Below are 18,299 nucleotides of genomic sequence, written 5' to 3'. Positions count from 1 at the left end.
AAAAAGAAATGCTCTACCATTTAGACCTCATATGGATATTAGTCTAATCATATATTTATAATATTGTTTCATATTTCAAAATAATTGTCACATTCAACCTGAAATTCTTGTAGGCAAAGTTGCCCTCTCTCATTTTATGTTAGCATTATATGTCCAAACTCTGTTCCTTTCAGTAGCTTCTGAAACATCATTCATGCATAACTACACAGGGCACAGGGCCGGAGTGGCACTCAGACCACAGCCATCCTTTACACAGAGTCAACTGCACACCCACTCACAGGTAAAACGTATGTGTCGAGATTAAATGTATAGAATTACCATGTAAGTTTGGATATGATAATTCACCAAAGAATTTGTCATCTTTACTTTCTCCAGATTGCACCACTGTTATTAAATACAAGACCCTCAAATGGTTGTATGAACCAAAAGCTAAGCCATGCTTCATTCAAAAATTTCTCATTATGTTCAATGAACAAATGATTTAATTCATTAAGTATTTTACTCCTAAGCAGTTGTGATTATAGGTAACTTGACTCTTTCTAACACTGAAATAAACTGAATAAAATACAAGTTCTTATTACTGAATACTTATCTACTGAAAAGGACAAATAATTGTCATTACTAAAAATGATCCAAAAGTATTTACTAACAAGTAACAGTAGAAATAATAGAAAGAATAGACATATAATTGATTCAAACCTACTTCTTACATACTTTCCCAGATATTCTTCTTCCTCCACTTGCATACTATTTCCTGAAAAGGAAAATATACTGAAGATAATCATCTGTGTAACATTTATCTGTAAATTCCCTCTGTGTAAAGTTAACCTACTAACACAGGCCAATGAGAGTTGTTTGACCCTGTGTTTAAACTTGGGACGAAGATATGATTCTCTACACTTGACTGAAAATAGAACAATCCTCTCTCGCAGATCCCCAGGAATCTTTTGACAATATCAAGTGATGTTAAGGTCTAGCTTGGTTATGGGCTCTCAACTGGGGGCAATTTTGTTTCCACGGGACAGCTGGCAGTGTCTGGAAACACTGTCATTGCTCAGGGGAGGGTGTTACTGGCATCTAGTGGGCAGAGACTAGGGATGCCACTACACACCCTGCAATCACAGGACAGCCACGCACACCCAGCTAAGACATACCCAGCTCAAAGTGTCAAACACCCGTTTTTGAGGAGACCCCGGCCTACATACATTGAGGATCCAGGCAAACATCAGTATCAGTAGCCTATATGCTTCACAGGTGCACCTGGTAGCAACAATTCCAGGTAGGCAGTGAAAATGGGGCCTTGATAATTAACATTTTAATTTCCCTTCCTTTCTCAGCCACACTCTACCAAACAGACATTGCATCTGAGTCCAAGGACCAGTGACAACTTCTAGAAACAGAGCTGCTAGTAGCCTCTCATTCTCTCTGCAAACACAAAAATCACAGCAATATTGAAAGTTATCTTTTAAAAGCTTATACTTAGTTCATCAACCCCACTGCCCACTGAAAAATTATACAAATTCTCATCACTGGTACCTTCAGGCTGAAAAAAAGCAACTGAGGAAATATAAATATTGGCTATAAAATCAGAGCACCATTATAGAATGTTTTTATAGTTGTGTAGGGTAGTTAATGAACCGCATAGATCAGAATCTTAAAAATTGTAGATTACTGTATATGGAAGTGTTTGTTACAAGAAACATCATGCAACACAAAGGGCCAAAGCTGAGTTTTGCACATCTCTAATGTCTTCTCATAGAGCTCCAAACACAGCTTCAGATTTGCCGAGATCACCCTAGAATGCCAAATTTGTCCTTGGAACACTGGGGACTCAACTTATGGTCCTCAGTCTATGTCCCCAGAAGGACTTTCAGTTGTAAGAATCTCTGGAAAATGTTGGGTAATCCAGTAGAACACAGGTGTCAAACTCATTTTCACCAGGGGCCACATCAGCCTCTTGGTTGCCTTCAAAGGGCAGAACATAATTTTAGGACTGTATAAATGTAACGACTCCTTAACAGATAAGTGAGAGCTCGGTGTTGCTACCAGGTAGAAACAAGGTGCCAGGCCAGATAAAACAAGGTGGAGGGCCAGGTTCAGCTGCAGGTCTTGTGTTCACCACATATGCAGTAGAGGTCATACAATCATAATAGCTAAAACTCATATCAGACATTATTCTAAATGCTTACATATATTCATTTACATTTTGAATTCAAATAAGAACCCCATGAAGGACCTATTACACATGAGAAAACTGAAGCAAAATCAGTTCAAGTAATATGCTTATCATTGCAGAGTTGTGTCCGAGCTGGGGCTCCAACCCAAGCAGCCTGGCTCCATATTCGTTGTACTTGACCACTGTGCTATAAAAAGAAATGGGATATTCAGATTTCAAGTGCTACAAAATACTCCTATCTCCAGAAACTGTCAGGACCCGTGGCTTATCTTCTAGGTCAGTGACTTCCTAACAGTGATGTGGTAAATAAATACATTTCAACATCAATTCATACATACATATGAGTTGGGCCTGAATCCAGAGCTACAATTCTACAGTGTTAATACCAAAACCACCTGAGGTTGCTCGTAAGGCTGTCCTGCCTCAATTCAACAGCTGTTCACACTGTTTCCAATCTCATCGCAGAGAATGTCCAGTGTCACCACCGTTGCTCTCATGCTCATTTCCTTTATGCATTGTCAACCAAGGTCATTGGTACCAATTCAATGCCAACAGGAATCTCCAATGTGGGGTGCAGTGAAGGAGGGACGTTAATTCAGTGCAAATAGCACACCTGTGGAGCATCTCAATCATGAAACAGCATGGCTTTGGGACAGCTGTGCTCTGAGGTGGCCATGGGGCTAGGCCCCTCTGGAAATTAGACAGCACTGCTCTGCTCCAGTGAGACATCTTCTGTATCTTACATTTTCCCGGATGGAGGGGTGGGGATAAGGAATCAGTCTTCAGTACTTATTGGGAAGGGAAAGTGTTCTCTCAGAACCAGAGTGGGGCTGACTTTCAGAAGTAACTACCATTGGTCCCTGGTTGGTCCTTCCTCCTACAAATGAGGACTCCAAATCCTCATAGTTTGATCTGTCCAAAAAGCACTGTCCTGACTGGTCAGGATGAAGCACTTTGATTGGTCAATAAAGATGGTAAAGAGAATATATGAGAGTACGTGTATGGCTCTCATTGGGCAGGGAAGGTCTCAGTACTATTAGCCAAAATACAATTCCAGGAACTAACGCCTTTTATAAGGGCTGGCAGAGGGCAAAAACACAATGCAGGCAGACGGTTCAATGCAGGAGGCAGGCAGCTTAGTGCAGGCTTCTCTGTGAAGAGTGGCTTGTGTGAGAGGCCCCTGTTTAGAAAAAACAGCTTCTAGGCTCCACATTTAAATCTGATCCCAGTTAGCCACAGGAGCCCTTCCTAGTATCTTCTTTCTCAGGGTCAACGGCATTCACTCAACAGGAATGTACTGACCCCTACTTACTGGCGATATTGAGATGACAAATGTTAGTAATCACTTCAGTAAATTCTCAGTCTAGAGTGAGATTTAAACTTGTGTAACCTGTTACACATAAATGTGGCAAATGCTATGCTAAAGGTAGAAACCGTGAGCTTTGGCAGTAAAGAGAACAGAAATACCTGATTCAGCCTCTGGAGTTCAGAGGAACTTACCAGATGAGGTAACACTTTGCATCTTGAGTCTTGATTAAAAAAAAAATAGGAAAGGATGTTTTGGGGCACAGGAGAGATGTCTTCCAGAAAGAAAGAATGACATGCACAGAGAAATGAAATGGGAGTGACCAGGACATATTTGAGAAATGTGGCACTCCATACAGATAGAGAATAGATTTCTTGGGAGTAGATGGCAAGAGATGAGAATGGACACCTGAACAAAGTGCTCAGCATGAAGTTCCCTTTACTCCCTGCTAAGAATTTTGGAATTTATCCTATAGACATAGGGAAGTTTTTAAAGAATTTTAAAACAAAGAAGGACCTGATTAAAATTGTGAACAAATGTAGGTGAACATCCTAGGGATGGGGAAGAGAGTCTTAGAGACAGATCCAGCAGAGTCCAGAATGGTCCCCAAAAGAGGTAGTCAAGGTATCATAACTATACTTTTTATGACAAGGACAAAATGACCAACTGTATGTAGGACAATTGTCTACCTAAAGTTAACGTGATAATCTGAGGATTAAACCTGTGATTCTGGTTACCCTAGTTAACTCACTATACTAACCCTGCCTTAGAAATGGTATATGCCAAGAAAAATTAAAACTTATTATAATAGGAGACTAAAAAACCCAGTCTTTGAAAATTATACAGGGTAGAAACCCTATTCGTCTCACTCTAATATCCGCATGTCTTCAACAATGCTGATAATGAAAAGGCATTTTTACAGCATTTACATGTACCCATAACTTAGCTAGGTATTTTCCAGAGTGAAGCCTGTGAAAACTAGAGTCAACAATTAAGAAAAAAAACCGACCTAAATTTAAAATCTTCTTGGGCCAACTAAGAAAAATAAAACAGTAGTACCATCTGAACACCTGAAAGTTCATATAAGACATTTTGGAAATGATGTTCTTCACATACTCATTGAGATTTGCATTCTTAAATGACCTACAGTTTGAGGTTACTGAAAACCTGCAAAAGGAAATTTGAACATGGCTCACCCATCCATAGTTAAATTTAGCTAGAATTGCTAGTTATAATCATACATGCATATACATTTACATAAAATATGTAACTTTTATCAGAAGAATTAGCAAATTCAAAGACCTGTTGACTCCCCTAGACATCATTACTTACAACATAATGGACACAATAAGGTAAAAATATTCAACCTCTTAGAAGATTCTGGTGCTTTCCAATCCTTTAACATTAGGGAGCTCAGAGTCAGAGGTGAAATGGAACGAATGGGTCACTCCACTGCGTGTATGCAGAGGCCTGTGAACTGCGTGTATGGCCTTGCTCTCCCAGTGTGTAGTACACCTACTTAATTAAGGATAGAATTTTTAAATTTAATGCTATTGCTTTCGTGAGTAGAATTAAATTTAGTGGCATACAAATGTAAGTTTTCATGATTTGATTGTGCTCTTTTATAAAAACACATCACTTTCATTTTAAAAAGAAAGGAGGAAAAAATAACAGTAAAAGTAGCAACAATTTACATGAAATTTTATGGTCAATCCAATTTGTGCCACTGCTGGTGTTTCTTCATAAAGTCTTTAAAGGAATAAAGAGGCTCTAATAATACAAATCTTTGCATGCACACGTTCTCTATGCCTCCCTCAGACCTATTCCTCTATGTGGGAAACATTTTAACTACTTTTATTTTCTCAGTACTAAAATGAAGTAAAGTCACAGATTGGTTAATAAGAATATTCAAGTTACAGTAAGACGGACAGACATACCTTGGGATATGTAATTACCCCAGAGATATTCTGTGGCATTTGAGAGTTATTTTTGTTGTTCTGTTTTGTTTCTGTTTAGTTTTAGTTTTAGTTTTGTTTTGTTTTGTTTTGGTGGAGGCCACTCTGACATGCTGGAGCAGGTACCTTGATCCGTTCCCTTTCGTCAGAAGACGTGTTCGTGTTTCCCAGGATCCTCACACACTGGAACACCCTCACAGAGACTTTGGGAGGCCACAATGATCAGAAGGCACCGTTGGTGAGCGATTCACAGGCCACCCACGTCCTGAGCAGTGGCTATTTCCAATGGACATGTCCAGAGCAGCGGACATTTCTCTAGTGGGCACAGAGTCAGTTCACACTTGAATAAAAGGGTCTGTGGCTAAATAAATCAGTAAAAAATAAAGACCACTGCTTCAGGAAAAAAAAATTAAAGTTATAAAACAGATTAATAAGAGCGATAAAGTAGTGTTCACCCAGAGAACACCTTAAAAATGCAAAGTCTGATATCTGTGTAAGTTGAAAAGACTTTCAAAATATGGATGGCATATTATAATTTAAACTTGCCTCTAGTAATTCCTAATGCAGTCCTTATTTCTTGGTTCCACATAAATGTGTAGATGTGAAAATCATAACCAGTATTCAGGCTTAAAATAAGAAAGAGGAAAACAAAAAGCACCCTGTAAAATCAATAGCTTCTAACCAATGCACGAGGCTTGAAAAGCAAAAGAAAAATTCTCCAGAAAAATTCTCCATGTAAGTTGAATATTAGAAAGACCTAGTCATAAGTTCTTGACATTTGGGGACATTGCAGAGTAGCAGTTTCTCCAAACTAGTCATTTGCCACCAACCTTCATGACTTGGGCTATTTCAGCCAAGCACTTGTTCACTGTTATTTAGTATACTTCTTTAAATAGGTGCTTTTCAAAATTATTTTTACTTCAATACTTTTGTGGCCTTGTCTTAAATATTACCCATAAACATATAGGCTTAAAGTGAAATCCAACATATTGTTCTAATATCCTTAGGAATAAATACATAGCTAATAATACAAAAACAAAATGTTTGCTTGTACCACCTACAACGAACTCATATATGGCTTCTGGGAGCAGCTGCCTAGCACACTGCCTGCGGACAGGACAGGAGGCCTGGGGGCACACTGCAGAGCTCGGGTCCTGGCTCCATTCCACTGCATGGCTGGGTCTCAGTTTCCTCATCTGGTAAATGGGAATAATGATAGTATCTAATTTGTGACACAGTTAAGAAGATTAAAAATAGCTAACCCACAAAAATAAAGTGTTTTGCATAAAGTACTTCTTCAGTAAGTGTCAGCTGTGATATTATGCTGATGATAAAGACTGATGATGACAATGATGGTTACTTAGACAGAAAAATTCAACTATATAAAACCTAACTGGTGATTTTTATTATAAAATACACTTTAAGATATAAATATATGCAAGAAAATATACTTCAGATATGAAATTTCAAGATGGCTATTCTATATTTGTCCAATAAAACTTCACTTTGAAAATATTCCAGTATGATCCCAGCAATTTAGAGTTTACCTAAAAATTTCAATCTAAAAAAATTATACCTGTGAAAAATAGTATTAAAAAACCCTAGCATGATAATATGTCTTTTTCTCAGGGCCCACAAACACATTAAAATAAATATACCACTCTACATAAATAAAAGCTCTGAAATTGACTGTGTTGTATTAAAATGTTTCATAAGGGGAAAAATTTAGAATTCCTGGTACTTTAGTATGTCCTTTTTCTTCATCAGCCGTGTACTGAAATCTCTGGATGAGGAAAGGGCCAGACCAATGTTGAAAGGTTTCAAATATCAAACTATACTATTATGTCAGTGCCCTAAGATCAATTAGCACCTTTCAATGACAGAAAAGGTTACAGTGAGACTCAGAGAAGCGTCTCTGAAACTGTTTTAAACCACCATACAAATGTGTTTTTGATAACTTAAAATGGTTCTAGTTTTAAATTAATCTGTTTCATCTCTGCTTTTGAAAAAAGGAAAAGGGAGTTAAGGAAATAAGAACAGTGGTGTTCATTTTCATTACCTCTCTACCAGTAAAAACATGGATGGGGACACGATAAGAACCACAAACTTTCAAGAGCAATACGGTGTATCACAGAGGCATTTATTAATGTGAAGTTCCACAAGTAATATTAGGTGACAGTAATGTTTACAAAGTCTTTGAACTCAAAAGCAACTAAAGTGGCTTGTACTGCATTTGAATATGTGACTCTTGTTTATTTTCTTCCACTCAAGTTCAAGCTAAATGACACTAAGCTTGGCTCCATGGGCAATTTAACGAACATTCAGTGTTGTCTACATTAAAACACATCTAACTGCAAAATGCAGTATTACACACACTGCAATTAAAGACACATTGCATCTCACACATTTCTAGAATAAATGCCTTAAAGAGCATGTTATTTCTTAGTTCATGGGGAAAAATTCACAAGAGAAGCAGGTACACAGCAACCTCATCCCATTCCTCCTTGGTGTTGATTTCATTCACCTAGTAACCATTGTAATAAAATCCCCCAACTGTATTTCTGAATACAGTTAGTTTAAGATACTCCACAGGGAGACACATTATAAGAGTTTGGAATATGGAAGAATAATATCCATTTGTAGAAGAAACTATCATGATTATGTTCTCAGGGAAAAAAATAACAAGGGGTTTGATAGCGGATTGTTCAGCTCTTCAGTGAGAGGGCTCTTCTAGTTTTGATAGCATGCTTTTCTGTTTGTTTTTTAAATGAGTGATCTGAAATATTTACAACCAGACAGTACCTAATTTTAGTTTTTAAGTGCTTTAACAGCTCCATGAAATATGATCAGCAGCTGCAATACAGAACTATGGTGAATAAACTCCTTATAAAAGGGGGCCTGTTTTTACTGAATGTTCAGTGTTCCTGAATTTAACCTAATAGAAAAAAAAGATAATGAAAAACATAATAAATACTTGCACTCCTAAATTACTTAATACTTCACTAAGTCTTGAAAAGGATTATCTCCCCTCTTCTTGAATTCTGCATAGAAAGTTCCATTGGGTGAAATATGTTTAATTTTATTATTTGAGAGTTAGAATGTGAACTTTCTAACCTCCTAATCTTTCACAACAATAGTTACATTTTTCTACCATTCTGCTTTTCTAAAAATTCTAGATAGTTCAATTCCAGTGCATAAATTAAAAAAAATGAAATACCAAGCCACACAAATATATTTTTAGACATGGCATCAGTCATTTAGAGCCTGCAACAGAGATTGAAAACATGAAACTGGACACTCTATTTCCGTGGCTATGTACAATTTATTTACACCCCAAATCACAATGCAAATAAAAAGGAAACTCCTAGAAATGAAGGACTGTTTCTTTCTTTTTCTTTTTTAACTCAAAGAGGTATTTTAAAAGAAAAAAGTATAGCAAACTGACGAACTACTCATCTGCCAGTCTCCCCTCAAAAAAGAAACTTTTATGCAGCCAATTTTGTTTCAGCTAGCTCTACAAATCTCTAGAATGCATGATCTGTATTTTTAAATGAGTAATAATTGTTCATGAACCAATTTATTTTTATATAAACCTTGGGTTCTTTAATTTTTTAAAGAACATATTACCTAAATAAATATTAACTATGAATATGTACATATACATAAAACTTTTCATTTTGTATAAAATAGATACTAAGTTTCTAACATCCAATAAAATACTTACTAATTAATAAAAATAATCAAGTAATGTTTTTATTTCAGTGGCTTGTCAAAGCACTAATTATGATGGCCTTAAAATGTTGAAGCATACTATTTGCAGGAAATTGACAAAGGAAAACAGGCTTTTGAAAATGACATTGATTTTAGCCCTTCACTTGTTATGAAAGTCAAGGCTACAGCCCTAATAATCAGGAAAAAAAGGAACAGTTTCCAGATCATCTAATTATGTAACTTTTAAATCTGTAACTGTTAAAGTTTTTAACTTTCTTGTACAGTCATTTCTGAAAATTGGTTTAACTCTGAATGACTTACAACTTTTAATCAGGTGGAACAAACTATTTTTATGGTTTATAATAACAATAAAAATGGATATACTTATATCTGCATTTGGTACTGTGGCCATAAAAACTAGACTCTGGCAGTCTAGCCCCACACAAAACAGTTTGTCTCTTGTTACTACTGCTACTTATTTCTTGTGATACTGTTATTTTTAAAAATACACAAATGCCTTTGAAAGCAGTCTCCTAAAACGCACCATACCAGGCATCAAGCACTTTGTTTTAGGATTCTCTTCCGGTCACCCTTCCTAGCTTTTGGCTCTTGGGCTATACAGGCTAGCCAGAAATATTGTCAAAGAAAAAAAAAAAAACAACAACGACAAACAATGTTTCTGCTTAAGAAGTTCTATGCTGAAAAGGCTATCAAATATAATCCTTGTCCCGAGGAGGTTTTTAAAAATAAAAAGCCCAACAAAGAAAAAAAAAAACACAACATCGTCAACTTGCAATACTGTCAGTCACGTATGTGTAAATGAAACTTCAGAAACCGCTGACGGCGAGCCGGCGGTTGTTAAACGCTCCTGAGACTCCCCACCTAAGTCCCGCAGGAGCCCGCACCGAAACCGACAAGCGCCTGAGGGTGCAAAAAGTGGCTGCTGATGAAAAGAAGAACAAAATGCCATATTCGAGAAGATATGTTTCGCTCTGTGAGTTACGCTGATCCCAGGGTGCCAAGCCAAAAGGGGTAAGGGAGAAAGAAAACTGTTAAGTATGAGCTCTTAATGTGAAACCTAACCTGTTGGTTCTCTTAGGTATCAGATTTTGGAAGTGTCTGTAATGACAGCCAGGAAAGCAAATTAATGGCCAACAGCCCACTGGGTTTGAACACGAGACTCCTGTTACCTCCTCACAGATCAAGTACACAACACACACACACACACACACACACTCACGGAGGTGCTCCACGTGGAGCTGCTCTGAAACCAAAACACACTCCCCGTTGCTCTTCTGCATTTTGGCAGAAAGGCCGAGGGACTCGCACCTTCCTCCACCACCCCCAGATTAAGATGCATGAATGACTGCCCGCTCGGGAGCGCAGGAGACCGGGGAGACAGGACCATCTCCAAACGACACCCCATCCGCCTCCCCTCCCCCCTACACACACACTCACCCGAAGAACAAACCCCCCAACCTTCCAGGAAGGGGGCAGAGAGGTGGCGGTGAAGGGAGACACCGCCACCCCGACCAGGGAAAAGATGACAAAAATTAAACTGCGCTCTCCAGTTTCGCCACCACTCTGCCAAGAGACTCGGTCGGAAAATTCCCTAATAGCTCCAAGCTGTTCCGAATAACGTATACAAAGAAAGAAATGTCTTTAAAGTGCTACTAAACGAAAGTTCTGGCTGCTGTGTGGCGCAAAATAAAACAAGCACGCACACGGTCTACTTCCAAATCCCGCTTAACCGTACAGAAACAGCGAGCCGTGTCCAGTCCCACAGCCACCCCGAACCAGAACGCTTGGAAACCAGAGAAAACCTGCTCCCCCAGCCAGGTCCCTTCGTTCGGAGAAGTTATAATCCCTCCATGGCATTCGAGTCCCGAGCCAATGAACGCGACTCCTCTGACAAGGCGCCTCTAATTTCACGGACCCTGGCAAACTGCAGACGTTCGGACCACGCCACAAAAAAAACGATTAGCGTGGGATGGCCGCAGTTTAAAAGGCCGGTTCGTGCCTGGAGATTAGAGCACAAGCACTGACCGTACACACGCACCCTGCACCGTGAAAACCCCAGGCGCCCGGGGCCTTCCCCGGGACCCGGATGGGCATCTTTGAGCCAGGCTCATTTCGGGGTTTATCAAAAAGTAGTAAATGTCAAAGGAAGGATGGAAGGGAGACCCTGGGACGCGCGTCTCTGCGATGCAGGGGCACAGTGCAATTAGGGAGCGGCGCAATACCGGCTCCAACGCAGCCCCGAAAGCCGCAGGAACAATCACCGGGGACCTTTGGGCGCGGGGGCAAACTCCAGCACTAACAGCACTGCAGTCCTAGCGGCCCGGCCCCCCTGGGGTGCGGCACTCCGCTTCCGAGCTTCCGCGGGGACCCGGGCGCTTACACTGTCCCTCGGCTCACCTTCCGTCCCCAGCTCCTGGCGCACTTTCCCGGGTGGAGTTTACTGGCCCCTTCAACCTAAATCCCCGAGGGCCAGCCCCAGGACAGGGGTCGGAAGAAGGGGCTCTCACCTCTTGTCGGTCCAACCGCCTCAGGATCCTGAAGTTCAAGTGTCCCAGCAGCGGATCCGTGCGTCCGTGTTTAGGTATTTATTCTCGTTCTTTCCAGTGTCGAAGTTTCCCCTTCGCGCTGTGCCTCTGGTGAAAACAGGACATCCCCTTCGGTCACCCCCCACCCCCACCAACAAGTAGCGTACACAAGTGGGGGAGAAACGGGGCGGGGGGACAAGCCGGCTCCGAGGGGGAGGAGGAAAGAAGAGGAGCCCAAACTCTGGACTGACGACAGGGGAGCAAAAGTAGAAAAGAAAAAGAGAGCGCGCGCCCGGCCACCACAGTCGTCACTCGCCAGCGTTTCCCAAAGTTCTATCCCCCTCTGAAAGGGGAGCGACAACTTCACGTGGACAGGCTGGAAGTTTTGCGCGGAAGCCGAAAGTAGCAAAGCGTGCGCCGCGCCGCGGGCAGCCTCGCACTTGCGCGCGGGGATGGGGGCGGGGGACGCCAGCGGCGGCGTCCGCGGCCACTGGAGGCTGCCCGAGGCCTGGAGGCAGGCAGCAAGGGGTGGCTGATCGCGGAGAACTGTCCCTTTTTTATTCGACCTCGAGTGACGACTGTCTGTTGTCATCGTTTGCGGTCCTGCGTGAGGAACCGCTTGCGACCCTAGGCGTCCCCGGTGGCGCCGAGGTAATCTCCGCGCTCTCAGGGCCGTCCCCACCCCGCCCCCCACCATCTCGGCGCCGGCCGCAGCGACCTCCCGGTTGAGGGGAGGGACCCGCGGCCGCACTCCACTGCCGGGACTAGGGAACCGTTGTCTGTCCCCACCTGCTGCTGCGGGGCAGTCTCCGAGTAGTCTCTAGTTTTGCCGCTACCCTGTCCCGGGTTGTAGGCCACTGTGGACCTCCTGATGGACTCTTTTCCACTTACCCCAAGGGAGGAGACAGAAGGGACTTCGCCTCCTTGCAACAACGTAAAATAAAAACCAACCCACGCCAGACTGGGGAAGCTTTTGCTGGAGGGAGGAAATACCCTTTTCCGTGAAGATGTATGCTAGGAACGAGTAAGCAGTGTGGCGATAAGCTGTGCTGGGAAGGGCCTGGGCCCCTTCCAGCTGGGCGCAGGTATAGGCATCCCTCCCAGATGCCCAAAGGTCATGCAGCCACGACTGATTTCCAAGGCAGCGTCAGAGCTTCCCCAGGCACATTGCTGAAGTGACATTTCGTGCCTAAGCCTCCTGCACAAGTATATGCGCCCACATGGGATTGCTCACATGTATGTATCACAACCAGGAGCAGAAGCAAAGTGGACAATACACAATACATAAATTTCGCGTCCATTTAATCACCTCTTCCTAAAACCTATTGTCTATTTCAGGAGTGTCTTCTTTGTTACATCAATTACAAGTGTTTTAATGTATTGAGAATTTACTGAGCATCAATCTTTATCCTGGCCACTTATGGTACCTATGAGTTCATTTAATTTCACAAGTCTACGGTGATTTTTTAAGCACCTATAAGAGCTAAGTAAACTGAGGACCAAAGAAACTTAAGTAACTTTCCCAAAGACCAACAGTGATCTCTAACAGCAAAGTTTGTGATTCACAGGCACACGTCTGTCCACCCCCAACACTGCCTTAGATGTGGCCTGAGAGATTACAAATTAACTGGTATAAATTATTCCCATGTAAAGAATATTTAGTTGTTATATAATGTCAACCAAATTATATGCTTTAAAAACTTCAGGAAAAGATTTTCCCCTCTACTTCATATTCAAATACTGTCAAGTTCAAAAGTAAAAACAGTATTGTATACTTGTAGTTATAATTTATTTTCAATTAGGAGGCATTTTCTACAAGTACTAACAGGCAATGGAAAAGGTAACTCAAATTTAAACTTGTGAATGCATTTATTGCAGCTCTTGCTACTCACTGAGTGTCCTTCCCTACAGACTAATTGGGGGTGGAGTGAAGGCCAGGCACCTGCCAGGGACAGTGTTCCCTTTCCTGATTCTCAAGGAAGGGTTCAGTGGTGGGTTTGGCACAAAGAGGGTTTGGAGCATCATCTAGAGAACATTGTGGCCTGAAGAGGATGCCAGTTAATAGACAGTTAAGAAAAAAAATATTGATGGATGTATTTCAATAACTTTGCAAGTTATTTACCCCCATTTTACAGGAAAGAAAACTAAGAGCTCATAATTTTTAGCAACTTCCAAATAAATGGCAGACCAAAGATGCAGACCAACCCATGAGTACTCCCAAAGACCACTTGGATGTACTAGTAGTAGTCAGAAAATTAGCCATGTTCAGCACAGTGTATATGTTACAGGCAAAATATGCAATTTAAAACTTTTGTGACTCATTCAGTGTCTAGAAACTCTCAAAGGCTCTAGTAAACATCATATAAAAATTAAGTACAATGCTGAATTTACTACTCTCCTCATAAGGCCACAAATTTTTGAATTTCATTTTGGTATAGAATGTTTAGTATTAGTTTAACCTCTAAATAAAGGTTGGATAAAATAAAAATTCATACCTTGGTATAGCATATTGTTCACATAAATATGGTTGTTTAGCACATTTCTTTACCCCTTTCTACAATCAGATTTTCAGTAATATTGACCTGCTTTCAAGTTACTTTGTTCCCACATAACTTTTCTACATCTAGTTAAGAATATGTTTAAAGAAGTTATCCAAAACCCCAGAATTACAGCATAATATTATTTATTCAACTTCCTTTTTTTAAATCCTTACTTAAGAACATTTTTTGCCCATTGCTTTTAGAGACAGAGGAAGGCAGAGAGAAACATCAAACACCTAAGGGAGAGAGAACCACCAATTGGCTGCCTTCCATTGGCCCCCAGACTTGGGGATTGAACCTGACACCCAGGTAGACGCAGTGACCAGGAATGGAACCTGAAACTTTTTGGTTTCAGGGTGACTCTCCAACCAACTGAGCCACACTGGTCAGGGAATTTATAGAACTTATTACAACTTTCTAATTCATTTAGTCTTAGACATACATATATTACATGGATACCACTGGGAGTGATATAAAAAGTCATATTTTCAGTCCACATTAAAGTAGGTTGAGTGTAATAAACAAACAATTGTAAGGTTTTATAGGTGAAAGGGTATTGCTTGTTTAAACAAGGTATTATTTCCAGGATTTCTATTGAATACCACTTTTATAATTATTGCCATATCAGCTATAATATTACTGACTTAATATTTTTCTTTAAATAAGCTATTACATGTGTTTGTCTGATAAAGGAAACTTTTTATCATCACCAGAAGTGGGAAAACAATATAACTAGCCATGAATACAAGGTGACCTTGCAAATGAATCTTTATTATGGAAATAAAAATCATTTATCCTGTGCTACCTAAAATTACCTCACACACCAATTTGAGAAACACCAGTTTAATTAATTAAATTTCTTCTTATTCCCTCAGGCTGGACAAAACATATTTTCAAGCCTTTCCATTTCTCTAGAGAACTGTTGAGTCCATGATTCTTTCATGTATTACTTTTTAAATTTTGTTATTCAATTATTAGTTTTCCTTCCTAAAATATACTTGAAGCATCTGACATAGAAGCATCTGTCTTTTTAAAATTAAGTGCCTTTTTAAATATATAAAGTAATTATATTTTATTTTGCTTTGTCTTGTATAAAATTCAAATGACTCATAAGTATACAGTTAAAAACCAAATTACTCTCCTGAAAGACTATGCTAGTTACCCATTACTTTCCTACTCTCTCTATTTATCCCCTCAATACACACTGTATCCTAGGCCTTAACCACTGAAAAAGAAGCCTTTCAATTTTGTTAACCTCGTGAAGTGGCAGCATCTATTGGCCCAGTCTGGTACTACAGTGAAGTTCTACAAGGCAATGAAGAAGAGAGGCAAATGTAGATCAATGGGAAAAGCTCAAAGACCCTAAAAGGACAAGTAGGGAAATTCCAAAGTACAGAATCTACTGGAAAATTCTGGAAGTGATTTAGAAACATTAGCAGGTCCTACATGACATGAATCAGGCCATCAGAATATTCATAAATATTTGGCATCATCTGAGAAAACACATTTGTTCTGGGAAGAGAGAAAATATAACTCTATAGTGAAAATCAGTGGAAATATAAGATTCAGTTATTATCATTTCCCTTAACCAACCCCTCCAGGGCAGATGCTTCTGCGGTTATCATGTACTATTTTTCTTTTGGTGTGCATGGCACTGTTTTGGCACTGGGTTTTATAAAAGTCAAATTAAACAAACAAAGCCCTCTAGGAGCTCATAATCTAAAACATAATTTAAATTTAAATTTAATTTTAAAGTAAGTTTAATGGAAAATAACTTTATCACTTTAGTAAGAACAAACTTTAGGCTAAAAAAAATGGAACCAGACACTACATTCACCAAAAAAAGGAAACAGAGGACTGGATGCTTGTAGAAACAATCCCCGAACAGATCTCTTCAGTTACTCCCTGTTGAACTCCAGCTGGGAGTATACACAATTCTTAAAAAATAAAATCATTCTTAGTAAATTCTAAGCCAAACCCTTTGAGCTTTGGGAGAATGGATCAAGGCACCCGTGATTTAAGACTGTTTTGCTGGCCTACTCTACCAATGACAGAACAAATGAGGACACATGCTTGCCCAGGAAACTAAGATGCTGTGCCGCTGGTTTTCTAACATCTATAAACAAACTCACTTTCTGAGTAATTTCGTGAAAACAGATCAAGCTTACAGAGGCTTCTACTGGTTTGGGAAAGTGAAGGACTCAGCTCTGCAGCAGACCTTTGTTTGGGTCACTCTCTTCTGCAGGGCTCTCTGCTGCACTTCCTCATTCTTTACAGAGTCTCTGAAGAAAAGGAAATGCACACTCTCGGGAAGACAACATCATTGTATTTACTTTCAAATTCTCTCTTCAACCATGCACCGCCCCCCCCCCCCACTTAAATCCTTTTGGTACCATGTTACGCAATTCAACTCGAGCTTTCATGTTTACACCCAACATTCAGATGTTTATAAACAGATATCATGCCCACTTTTAGTCATCTGTTAGCCACGTTAAACAAAAGTAAGGCTGTTTAATCTTGTTTTAGTTCAGTTTCTCCAAGGCCTTAATCATTCTCCTTGCTTGTCTCTGAATTATTTCCAGTTTCCTAGATGTTCATTTTTGTTTAGAGGTATCCCCCACTGAATGCATTGTTCCAGGTGTGGTCTCATTAGCATAACTAGAATGAGTCCCTTTTTTCTTCTCTGGGATTAGGTTTTGGCTTCACTGCAAATTCCCACTAACTCATATTACTTTCATATTCTAACAAATGTACATGTAATTCTTTTGTCTATTTTCAGTTCACATAGTGGTTTTTTTTGGGCATACTTCAACAATCCTGATTCCTCAAGTACTTCAAATGCACAGTTTTAAATGATAACTGTAGTTGAAATATGAACAATATCGCTTTATTGTTCTTTTGATTTCTTTGGTTTATCAAAGAAATCATTTTAGCCTAGAAAAGATCCAATTAATCTCCTCTTTATACAACTCTTTATTGTATATCATTGTGATGTTTATCTGCTTATGAAAATGTTTGCTAATTATAATTCAGAAGTCCTCAAATACATAATTTCATGATTGGCAGAAGGAGGAATTTCACTTTAGGGATGGCAAATAAATTTATTTGACAACTTTAAAGCAGTGCATTTGACATGATTTACTCCATTATCCATTATTTTATAAGTTCTCAAAGTTAGGAAGATTGCTACATTGCAACAATTCATTTAGATTGAAAATTTTTGAAAGAAAATATTATAATATCGCAGAAAATGGTAATGAAAGTTTTGTTTTGCCCATTGCTTCCATTACATTTTAGAGCACATTTAGAAACAATGTCTTTATACAATGTTTTTCAATCATAAGTATGTATTCTCAGTACCCTCTTCAACATGTGTTACAATGACTTTCCTGTTCACCTGATTTATTTATTTTGCTACCAACCTCTCAAACAGTGGTCAGCATTCAATGCACCTACTTCTAGATTCTACTACATCCTAGAGATCTGACTTCAGCTCTCATTCATTTGCTGAGCTGCTCTCTTTATGATCATCAACAGTGTCCTAATGGCCATTTCTTAGTCTTTCTCATTCTTGGTTTATAAGAAGCATTTGGTGTTACTGACAGCAGCCTTCTGATAAGTAATGCTTTGAACTTCCACGATTCTGTCTTTATCCTCTGATTGCTACTTTTCTAGTTCCTACAGAGCTTCCTCTTTTCTCTTCATTTTACTCAAAAACAGAATTAGACATAGGTCCCCTTCTCTTTCTTCACTATATATTCTCCTTTTACAATTTTATTCACTTCTATATCCTCTTCTGTTACCTCTAAATGGGTAATTTAAGGACATAAATCTCCTTCCCAGAGGGCTGGGCATCCTCAACTGCAGGTCTTGTTGGTGTTTCAACACACTCAAGGCTGAATGCATCACCCCATTTTCTCCACCCCTTCAACCAGCAACTCTTCTTGACTTAGTTTTGATAACGGCACCACCATCATCCAGGCACAGCACTTTGAGTCAATCTTCACTTCTTTCCCCCGCCTTTCATGTGCTGCAAGTCAACAGGACAAGTTTGCTTTTCGTTGG

At 39.8% G+C, this 18,299-nt stretch overlaps 1 protein-coding gene across 8 annotated transcripts in view; it reads right to left on the bottom strand.

Moving 5' to 3' along the window:
• The window catches only part of EYA4 (EYA transcriptional coactivator and phosphatase 4), a 256,090-nt gene extending 243,395 nt beyond the window's left edge, over positions 1–12,695 (bottom strand). For 7 of the 8 annotated variants that reach the window (XM_045843079.1, XM_045843082.1, XM_045843085.1 and 4 more), the window contains exon 1: positions 11,677–12,196. The gene's annotated coding sequence lies outside the window, so the exon portion shown is untranslated. Of the gene's footprint in view, positions 1–11,676; positions 12,197–12,585 lie in introns of those variants that run through there. The other variant, XM_045843080.1, reaches the window with a different exon arrangement.
• Between the last annotated feature and the right edge of the window lie 5,604 nt (positions 12,696–18,299).

Source organism: Phyllostomus hastatus, unplaced genomic scaffold, assembly GCF_019186645.2.
Source record: "Phyllostomus hastatus isolate PE091 unplaced genomic scaffold, TTU_PhHast_1.1 phas_contig_40, whole genome shotgun sequence".
NCBI classification, from domain to species: Eukaryota; Metazoa; Chordata; class Mammalia; order Chiroptera; family Phyllostomidae; genus Phyllostomus; species Phyllostomus hastatus.
Note: the sequence above shows the minus strand (reverse complement) of the source record. Positions and strands in the feature narration are given on the sequence as shown.